The sequence below is a fragment of the Fragaria vesca genome, linkage group LG2, assembly GCF_000184155.1.
Source record: "Fragaria vesca subsp. vesca linkage group LG2, FraVesHawaii_1.0, whole genome shotgun sequence".
Classification (NCBI taxonomy): Eukaryota; Viridiplantae; Streptophyta; class Magnoliopsida; order Rosales; family Rosaceae; genus Fragaria; species Fragaria vesca.
Genome location: NC_020492.1, coordinates 26,262,675 through 26,271,828, shown reverse-complemented (window position 1 = coordinate 26,271,828; position 9,154 = coordinate 26,262,675). Strand labels below are relative to the sequence as shown.

The following is a 9,154-nucleotide window of genomic DNA, read 5'->3' as shown; positions in this document are numbered from 1 at the left end:
TAAACTTTCTCTCTCTTACAAAACAGAAATTTGAAAATGGATCTCGTCTGGTATATATAGTCCACGGGTTGAGGGTATTTTTGACAGAAAAAATTGTTAAAAGTGGGCCCATTAGAAAAGTTTTGTCCAATAAGACACATTTCACACACCTTATATTGAAGTGGACACATTTCTTTTAAAAACATTTAAATGGGCAAAAAGAAGCTTAAATTAGTACTGAAGTGTCATTTACTCTAATTATAACAATAAACTCTATAATTCTATTTTCTTTTCATTTTAATTTTAACTTTTGACGTAAAAAAAATAAAGCCAAATCGGTGGTTGAGTTTCGAAAATCAGTGAGTTTCTGGCTCGTTCTGATGAGCAAGGACAAGAACATCAAGAAGAAGCTCCTCCTTCTGATGAGCAACCACCCTCCATTCAAATCAATTATCCTCCCGTTCTTGCTCTCCCATTCGATCCCAGCCGAATTATTGGCATTATAAGAAGAAAGTTCTTGATCAAAGAGTTAGCTGCTATATACCATGCTGAGTGCGCGCCTTTCATACTGTCAAGAGCTTTTTCAACCAAAACCAATATCAGTTTTTGAACTTTTTAGATTCGACCCAACAAAGTCCAGCATTTGAACACTACAAAAAAAGGTGCTCAAAGGCCACTTCTTCGACACGATTGTTTGCCAAATTGTGGAATGTGTTACTGTTTTGCACTGTGGATGTAGTGCCCCCACCATGATGGTGTTTATATTGTCACATTTACCACAAATGGTGGATATGTTGGCAAAAGCTACAAAACGCCCTGGGTAGCGCACGCCTAGTAAAAATGTAAGTTCTTTTGACCCAGTAAAAATCAGTTTTCACCCAGTCCACTGAAGGACAACAATATAACTTCTTATTCAATAGGACTATGATAATCAGTTCTCATCAAATTGATCAGGTGGTGATGATGATTATTCACATACTAGTACAGTGCCAATTGGGCTCGGCGTCAGTGAAGACGGTGATGAAAGTTTGATGGGCGTCGAAGAACAATGAAAAGGAGACTATGATGGCTTAGAGGAACTGAGCCCATCCGAAATCTCCGAGGCAAAGTTCGATGGTGGAGTCCAGGGAGGGAAGGTGTTTTTGTAGCAGAGGGGGTTCTGATAATTCGGAGAGAAGTGGGGTTGGATCGCCCATTTTGGTTTTGGAACCAAAGAACTTGAGTCGATAAATTAAGGTTTATAACTTTATATGGAATGAGTGAATATATTATCTTGATGAAGGTTTATATAGGAGGATATGAACAGCATGGCATGGTCAGAACTCATATCTCTGTGTTAGTGTGTTTAGTTAAGATCTATCGTCCATGTACTGGCATGGTCAGAGCTCATAGCTTCGTCGGAAATAATGGCTCTGAGTGCCTCTCCGGCGCGTCTCGATTTGAATCGACATCGATCGAGTTCCTCTGCCGCGTTTAGACCCAATCATCATCTTCGTCAAAGAGCCGTCCTCCGACCCTTGAAATTGACTCCACCTCCGGCCTTGACGTGCTGAGAGAGAGATTTATGGCTTTCCAGGGAGCCTATACTCGATTGAGACGGCGAGCGCTTGAGCTACCAATCGAGACAATAGTGGTGGAGGTAGGAGAAATCGGACTCACAAAAGAAGCTTTTGGCGTGGAGGTTGACAAAGATGTTAAGCTCTCGTAATTGATTTTCAGTATCTCTGAATTTTGTATTATGTGAACAATATGGAGCCACCTGTCTCAGGCCCACTCCGGCGTACAGGTAGTCCAGCGCTTTCCGGATATGTTTTATAAAATTATAGTTTTTACTACCCTTGTGGGGTAATCTTCTCTGAAATCAACCCAATATGTTATATAAATTCTTTCTCTTAATTTTAAATTTCTCACAATTGTGTAGATCCGTGAGTAACCCAGAAAAATTTCTCACAATTGTGTGGATTCGTGAGTAACCCAACAAAAAAAACAGCACCACTTATTCACTACCAAATTTACATGCACCCAGTAAACATGTTTTTGGTCAAGTCTCTTCCTTTCTCAGTTTCTCAAGATCCCCTTTCTACTCTTTACGAACCCTAAAAATGGCCTCTCTATCTATTGAAATTGGCGAGAAACAATCCCGTAATCGATTTCCTCTCTCTCTGAAACTGTGAGTTCGATTGATCCCTTCTGTTTTATGTTAGTTAAGTTTTAAGCCATAATTTATTTCTGAATCATTCTTGTTTTCTGTCGCGAAAATTGAAATCCAAGTTTTGTTCGACCGGGAGCAGGTAAGAATTGGGCTCTTCGGATGTGAAAGAATTTGAGATTGGAAGAAGCAATTACATGTCTTTCTTGGAAGTCTTCAACAAGTCTTACTACAAGAAAGCATAGTTGAAAAATTTGATATGGGTGACAGAAAGAAAGAGTATTTAGAAAGAGTATTTTGTTTAAATTTGCAGTTCTTATCATAAGCTGAATACCTACTTGTTTCTTTCAGCTTCACCCTTGAATTGGCACCAGCAATGGAAAGATTCGGCGGCATCCACGGGGTTAGTTATTGAATCCTCTAATGTTTTTATGATTTGATTTATCAGTAAGCATCTCTTGTAAAATATTCAATTTTTAGGTGGTCGACATTGATGGTGTATTATAAGGAGATTGTTTTGGTTCTTTTGTTACTAAAAGCAATAAGTCTAGAAAAGTTACTATGTTAGGATTAATCTAAATTGAATGTCTCCTCTTGACGATACTATCTTGGAATGGTCTATGCTAGTCCTCTGATCTTGGATTTGTTTTTGTGTCATAAAGAACTTTACATTTTGCCTGAATACAGGGAAAGAAAAAAGAGACTTCAAGTGTGTCTCTCAGTTGTTCTTTAGCATTAATTTCTTACTTTTCAATTTTTCATCATAGTGGATTGAAGCTTTAAGTTACAAATTGTTCCGTTTACATATTTTAAACAGGAGTTCTCAATGTTGCTAGCCTTCATCATATCATCTTTTGCTCTGTATACTTTGGTGGAGGATATCTATGACGGAACCTTGGTATCGTGTTTCTAGACCTTCATATGTGACTTGCCATAATTTTCAATACTTGAATCCTTATGCTTCTGAGAGTCTTCTTATAAACTCTATAATGTTTAGTTCTTAGGCATTTTGTTTAAATTCCTTGCTGCAATCATATCCGTCATTTCTTGTAGGTAAAACTACAAACCCTCTTTTCCAAATGAGCAATGAAAGATTTTTAGGTTAAGGTATGGGTTCTAATATCTGTGCATGTCATTGTTTATTTTCTTTTGCAACACATGCACAAAAATTTGATGGAGTATATATCTAATGGTGTGTATTTCATTGTGAGCTTTTAGGTGACTTCATATTGGATCAACTATAGGAAAAGGGTAGGTTCATTGGCACCATTTGGTGACCTTTTTGTTATTTCTGATTTTTGTTCAGTTTGAAGTCTATGAAGAAAATGGGTAAGTGAACTATGAACTATCTGTTATTGAGAAATGTATTCTCGAGATTGCAAACTACTGGATTTTACTTTCTATTATTATACGATGTCATCTATATGTTTGATGTGAAGAATGTAATTGTATCTGATATGTTTCAGGACACTTATTGTGAGGTGTATGCAGCTGAGACTATGTAGTGTAATTTTCAAGAAACAACATCTCCAGAAAAATCTGCAGGCTGAGAGTAAAATGAATTTGTAGTTGCAGGGAACTTGTCACGAATGCAAGAAAAGGAACTTTTAACAATCTGTAACCATGCTTCTGTTAATTAGATTAGGTGTGATTTTTTTTGAATAGAAGATTAGGTGTTCTTGGTTGCTAGAAATTGATAACAATGAGTTTTGTTAGCATAACATTGGTTTCATTATATCTTTGATTGAATTTGAATCACTGTTCCTGGGTTCCAGACTCCAGTAATCAGGAAGAGTTTTTTTTTTTTTTTTTTTTTTTTTTTGAATTAATACGATAGAAGTCACGAATGCTTGATAATTGTGGGAGGGTAATTGACAAAATAAAATATTCTTGAGGCAACCACGAATGATGCAAGTGTGAGACTGTTTGCTTTGTTTTCTACAAAGTGGGCCCCTTTTTAAGAATGTCACAAAACTATTGGATATGTGGTAGAAAATACCAATACCCACAGCAGTAAAGCCCACGTTCCATTTATATGTTGCTGCATCGTGGCTGTTAGCTATGGCCACAAACAAACGTGGGCATTTGTGCCAATGCGCACGAATAAAAAACGTGGTTGTTGGGCATATTTTTTGTAGTGGAAGGTTAAATCTAATAAAAGGTTTTGTAGTGGAAGGTTAAATCTAATAAAAGGTTAAGTATCTAGAACTCAATTCATCAACAAGATAACAATATTCTATAGTCTAGACCAAGCAAACCATTTTTGTCAAATCTATTTCAACTGATGTGAATGCTAACATGCCATTCTGAGTGTTAATACAAGTAGGGATTAATCAACAAAAACACGAACGAGAGGCATGGGTTTACAGATAGTAAGACTAAAGCAATCCCACAATGAAACAAATCTATGTTCCATTCAGAAAACTTACAGAAAAATTTGCATATCCCTTATTTTTGAGAGAAGGGAAGAGAAAGCCAAAGGACGTCTGGGTTTACTCGAAATCGTCTGAATTTAGTCTTGGAGTCCCTTTTTTTTGTTTGGAATTTTAGTCTTGGAGTCCACAGAATACATGGAGATTCTTTTAGTTTTTTTTATAAGTGAGTTAGAGTTAAAGTTAAAATTAAAAGAAAACAGAATTTTTTTATTAAAATTTTATATAATTATCCATGATCAGAGATGGTTAAAAGAAAGAACACATGGTATCAAATCTATGTGGTGGGCATAAGGGTGGCAAATAAGAGTGGTCGGTAAATTTGCATCGGCGTGTTGGTGTGGGACAGCTCTTCACGAGAAATTTTTCAACACTATGGGAGGACTACGTAGCAGTACGTGGCAATATGACGTGGTCCTAAATTCCAATCAAATATTGACACATGGATTTTAATAAAGAAAAATTACATCGGCTATTTTGTCAAAAACAATTTTGGATTTGTTGTTGCTTTTTAACCCTAAACTATAAACTCTAAACCCTAGACCCTAACCCCTAACCCCTAACCCCTAAACCTTAAACCTAAACCCTAACCCCAAACCCTAATCTCTAGTCCAAACTCAACAAAGACCCATGAAGGTCATTTCACAAAAAAGAGAAAAACCTTAGCATATATTTTAGTTGTAATAAATATGTGTCAATATTTGATTGGAATGTAGGAACACGTTATACTGCCACATAGTCCTCCTGTAGCATTCAAAAATTTCTCGCTCTTCACATGTCGTGACAAAATTTTGTTCTTCACGCGGCAACGAAGCGACGCCATTGGTCTGTGTCTTTAACGCGGGTGTCCTGATGCGTTTGGCTTTTCTCCACTCGTTGGTGACGTCAGCCACGTTAGGCCTTCACGTTGATGTGGCTCAAGTCACTCTGGGTCGAATTAGCAAGTGACCTGGGTCAGTTGGTTAACCCAACATCTGACCTGGGTCATTCTAGAAAGGAGCCCATTTTCATGGGTGGAAGGAGGGAAAAAAAAACTTGGTTCACTTTGCCTAGGTGTCAAATGACCCAGGTTGAATTATTTGCAAGGGGTGGACTTTCTCTTAGGGTGTTGGTTTTGGTTGGTGGTTTTAGTTGGGTCATGGTTGGTGTCTTGTCCATGGACTATTGGTGTGATCATCGGTGTTTTCTTAGAGCAAGTCCACCCCTACCTCCAAAATATGACCTAGGCCTTCAACCACCTTAAAGGAAGACCCAACAAAAAAAAAACCAAGTCCACCCACAAACTTTTTTTAACCCAGGCCTTCATGGGGTCTTCACCTGGGTCAGACCTATGACCCAGGCCTCCATTTCTGAAGACCCAGGCCTTCGATTCCATGTCAACACGAGCCCACACAGATGATGACATAAGCCACGAGCTCAGCGTGGCCCCAACAACTGCTACTCATTATTGACGCGCTTGGCCTGTGCGTGAGAAGCACGAATGCTTCTGTCCAGTATCTTGCGTGTGCGGGCGAGTGTTTTGCTACAAACATAAGGCCCACTGCCACATGTCGACGCTCTATGGCTCATTTTAAGCTTTAATTTAAACCTAAGGTCATTAAATCTATACCTTTGGTTTAATTATTGATGTAAATCCAACGGCCTCGCAGTTATACATCTTGTCATCTTGTTACCATTAAAATTATAACTATTTGAAAACCAATTTTTTGTAAATAAAAAGTTCAAACGGAAAAAGGAAAAATCAAAAAGTTTCTTATACATACCAATCCTTTGTTTAACATGTCACATAAAAAAAAAAAAAATTCCTAGCCATTGAATTTTAAGTCGTGAACTAAATCAATCAATTTTAATATGTCATTTTGTTTATTTAATCATAATTTTATTAATATATAAAATTATTATTCACACTCAAAATACTTAGGGATAATGACCATTTGTACAAAAATAATTAAATCATGGTCCAGTCAAATGAAAATCTGTTTCATGAGCCAATTCCAATAAAATTAGTTAAAAAGACACTCATACCCTTAATTCTATATCTCTACCTCTCTCCTCTCTCTCTCTCTCTCTCTCTCTACATTGTCACTCGCTGGCAAGCCACGAGGAGGAGTGCGTCGTCGCCGGCAAGCCACGGAGCAGTGCGTCTTCGCCGGCAAGCCATGGAGCAGTGAATCGTCGCCGGCAAGCCACGAGGAGGAGCTCTGATCTCCAACTCCAAGCATCTTCATGCCGTCTCAGTCCAACGCGCCTTTGCCGGTGAGCCGATTTGCCTGTGGCTCGAGGAGAAGATCTGATCTCCAAGCAGCCGAGCTCCGATCTCCGATCTGCAAAACAAAGGCGTTGGCGCGCAATCGCCTATCTGTTGCTGGTTTGTTTACACAAAGCGATGTGAGCCGAGCTTGCCGATCTCCGTCTCGTCACCACGACCGCCTTGGACGGTGGACTCAGAGGCCGTGGCTTTGTTCTCGAGGTTCTGCGACGGAGATCCAGATCGTGCCTTTGCATCCCTTTGACGACAAGCTGGTTCATAGATGTTTGAACTCAATTGTGACCTCACAAATGATTATCCAGTGAAGCACCATGAACAAAATGGGAAGTTGTTTGCGAAGTTTTTATACAATTGAATTGTATAGAATTGGGTAAGTTGTTCGCGAAGTTTTATATGATGAGTGGAAATGATTATCATTTGCTAATAATGATTGAATGTCTCAGTAGGATAGATAGTGGACTACGTGATTGAATTGGGGAAGTTGTAGTGCTCTGCTTCCATTCTATATTTCTTATATAGCCTTTACCATTTGTAGGATTAATAATTTATAAAGTGTTACTGGAAGTCAGTAATCTTTTAAAGCTTCTTCTTTATTTTTTTTTTTTATATTTTTTGTTTTATAGTGTTTTGACTGATTATTATGGGTCAGTAACACGATTATTTGGGGTCAGTAACTTAATTACTGAGATCAATAATTGATTACTGGGGTCGGTAACTGATTATTAGGGATTATTGGGGGTTAGTAACTCGATTACTAGGGATCAATAACAAACTATTGGGGCCGGTAATTGATTATTGGGGGTTAGTAACTGATTATTAGGGGTCAGTAACCAAGTTATTTGGGTCAGTACCCGATTATTGGGGGTCAGTAACTGATTATTGGGGGCCAGTAACTGAGTCACTGGTGATCGGAGAAATCTGGAGGTCGGTGACCGGAGTCCGATGAGATTCCGGCCAAGTTTTCTCACTTCCATTTTCTCTCTATGCATGTTTAAGGGGTGAGGGCAAAATAATCTTAAAATAATATAGTTTAAGGAAAATGCCCATTTGGTACTAATTGTAACCATTTATTGCCCATTCCAATAACAATCTTTTCTATAAGCCCATTTGAATGAAAGTAAACTCTTTTTGTGCCCAAATGGCCAAATCTTTACTAAAGTCTTAACAAACTATATTATTTTAAAACTATTTTGCCCCCACCTCTTCAACATGAAAAGACTTGGTTGGAACCTTGGACTCTGGTCACCGGCAGCCAGACTCCGGTCACTAAAATTTCCTCGACTGCCGGACTCCGGTCATCGGAATTTCCCTAATAACCAGTTACTGACCCCCAATAACCAGCAAGTGACCAGTTAATGACCCATAGTAACCAGTTACTAACCCCCAACAACCAGTTACTGACACCTAGTAACCAGTTACTGACACCCAGTAACCAGTTGCTGACCCCCACTGACTAGTTACTGACCTCTAGTAATTGAGTTACTGACCCCCAATAACCAGTAACTGACCCCCAATAAAACTACTTTTGAACGACTTCTCCTGCCCGCCTTGAACTAGAAGAAGAATAATGCTGAGAGTACATCCCTTCTTCTCAAAGATCTGTACCTTCTTACAGCAAATGGATGCCGTTTCAAGCGCATCAGACATCACCGGTCGCGAAACCGTAAAGTTACAAGCAAATGTGAACTTGTATACAGGCCCCTGAGCTTCATTCTCTGAAACCTCTTGAATCAACATTGTAGGGTAGTCATCCACTGCTGCCTGCTCTATCAATTTTATATGAAGAAACACTTCTTTCATCTCAAACTCGGCCTGAGAATAGCTGTTCAAAAATTAATTAAATCTAAGTAAAAAAGCTCTGAAATTAACCTGAGGGGAAGAGAATCATAATGCTTGTGAAGATTATAGACGAGTTTCTCCGGTAACTGACTCCCCGGATAGAGCTGAGTAAGATTCCTCACCACGCTCCCCCACACCCCTTCCTACATCTATCGATCTTAGACGACGTCATTTGCAACTCAGTAGCTGAGTCAAGATTCAATGAGTTCTTAAGTGACGCGATTGCCTCGGAGACGTTCCTGCTCAGCCTCTACAGCTTCTTCTGCATCGCCGATGACTCCTTGACTCATCCCCTCCAATTTGTCCTCCGTCCTCATCAGCACGGCCTGCTCCACCATGTCTTCTTCGACCAGCACTTCAGCGCGGCCACCATAGCTTAGCTCAATGCAGTGAGAGAGAGAGAGAGCGAGAGAGAGAGAGAGAGAGAGAGAGAGAGAGAGAGAGAGAGAGAGAGAGAGAGAGAGAGAGAGAGAGAGAGAGAGAGAG

General features: G+C 39.2%; 1 non-coding gene across 3 annotated transcripts; it reads left to right on the top strand.

Moving 5' to 3' along the window:
- Positions 1–1,842: 1,842 nt before the first annotated feature.
- On the top strand, positions 1,843–3,630 carry LOC101298283. 3 transcript variants are annotated; one of them, XR_184053.1, is made up of 6 exons: positions 1,843–2,149; positions 2,480–2,531; positions 2,946–3,026; positions 3,182–3,235; positions 3,347–3,457; positions 3,595–3,630. It is a non-coding gene; the product is annotated as an uncharacterized LOC101298283 (transcript). The 3 variants fall into 3 exon arrangements; XR_184051.1 differs by lacking the exon at positions 3,595–3,630 and having other exon boundaries at positions 3,182–3,429; XR_184052.1 differs by lacking the exon at positions 3,595–3,630 and having other exon boundaries at positions 1,960–2,149; positions 2,946–3,235; positions 3,347–3,468.
- Positions 3,631–9,154: the final 5,524 nt, after the last annotated feature.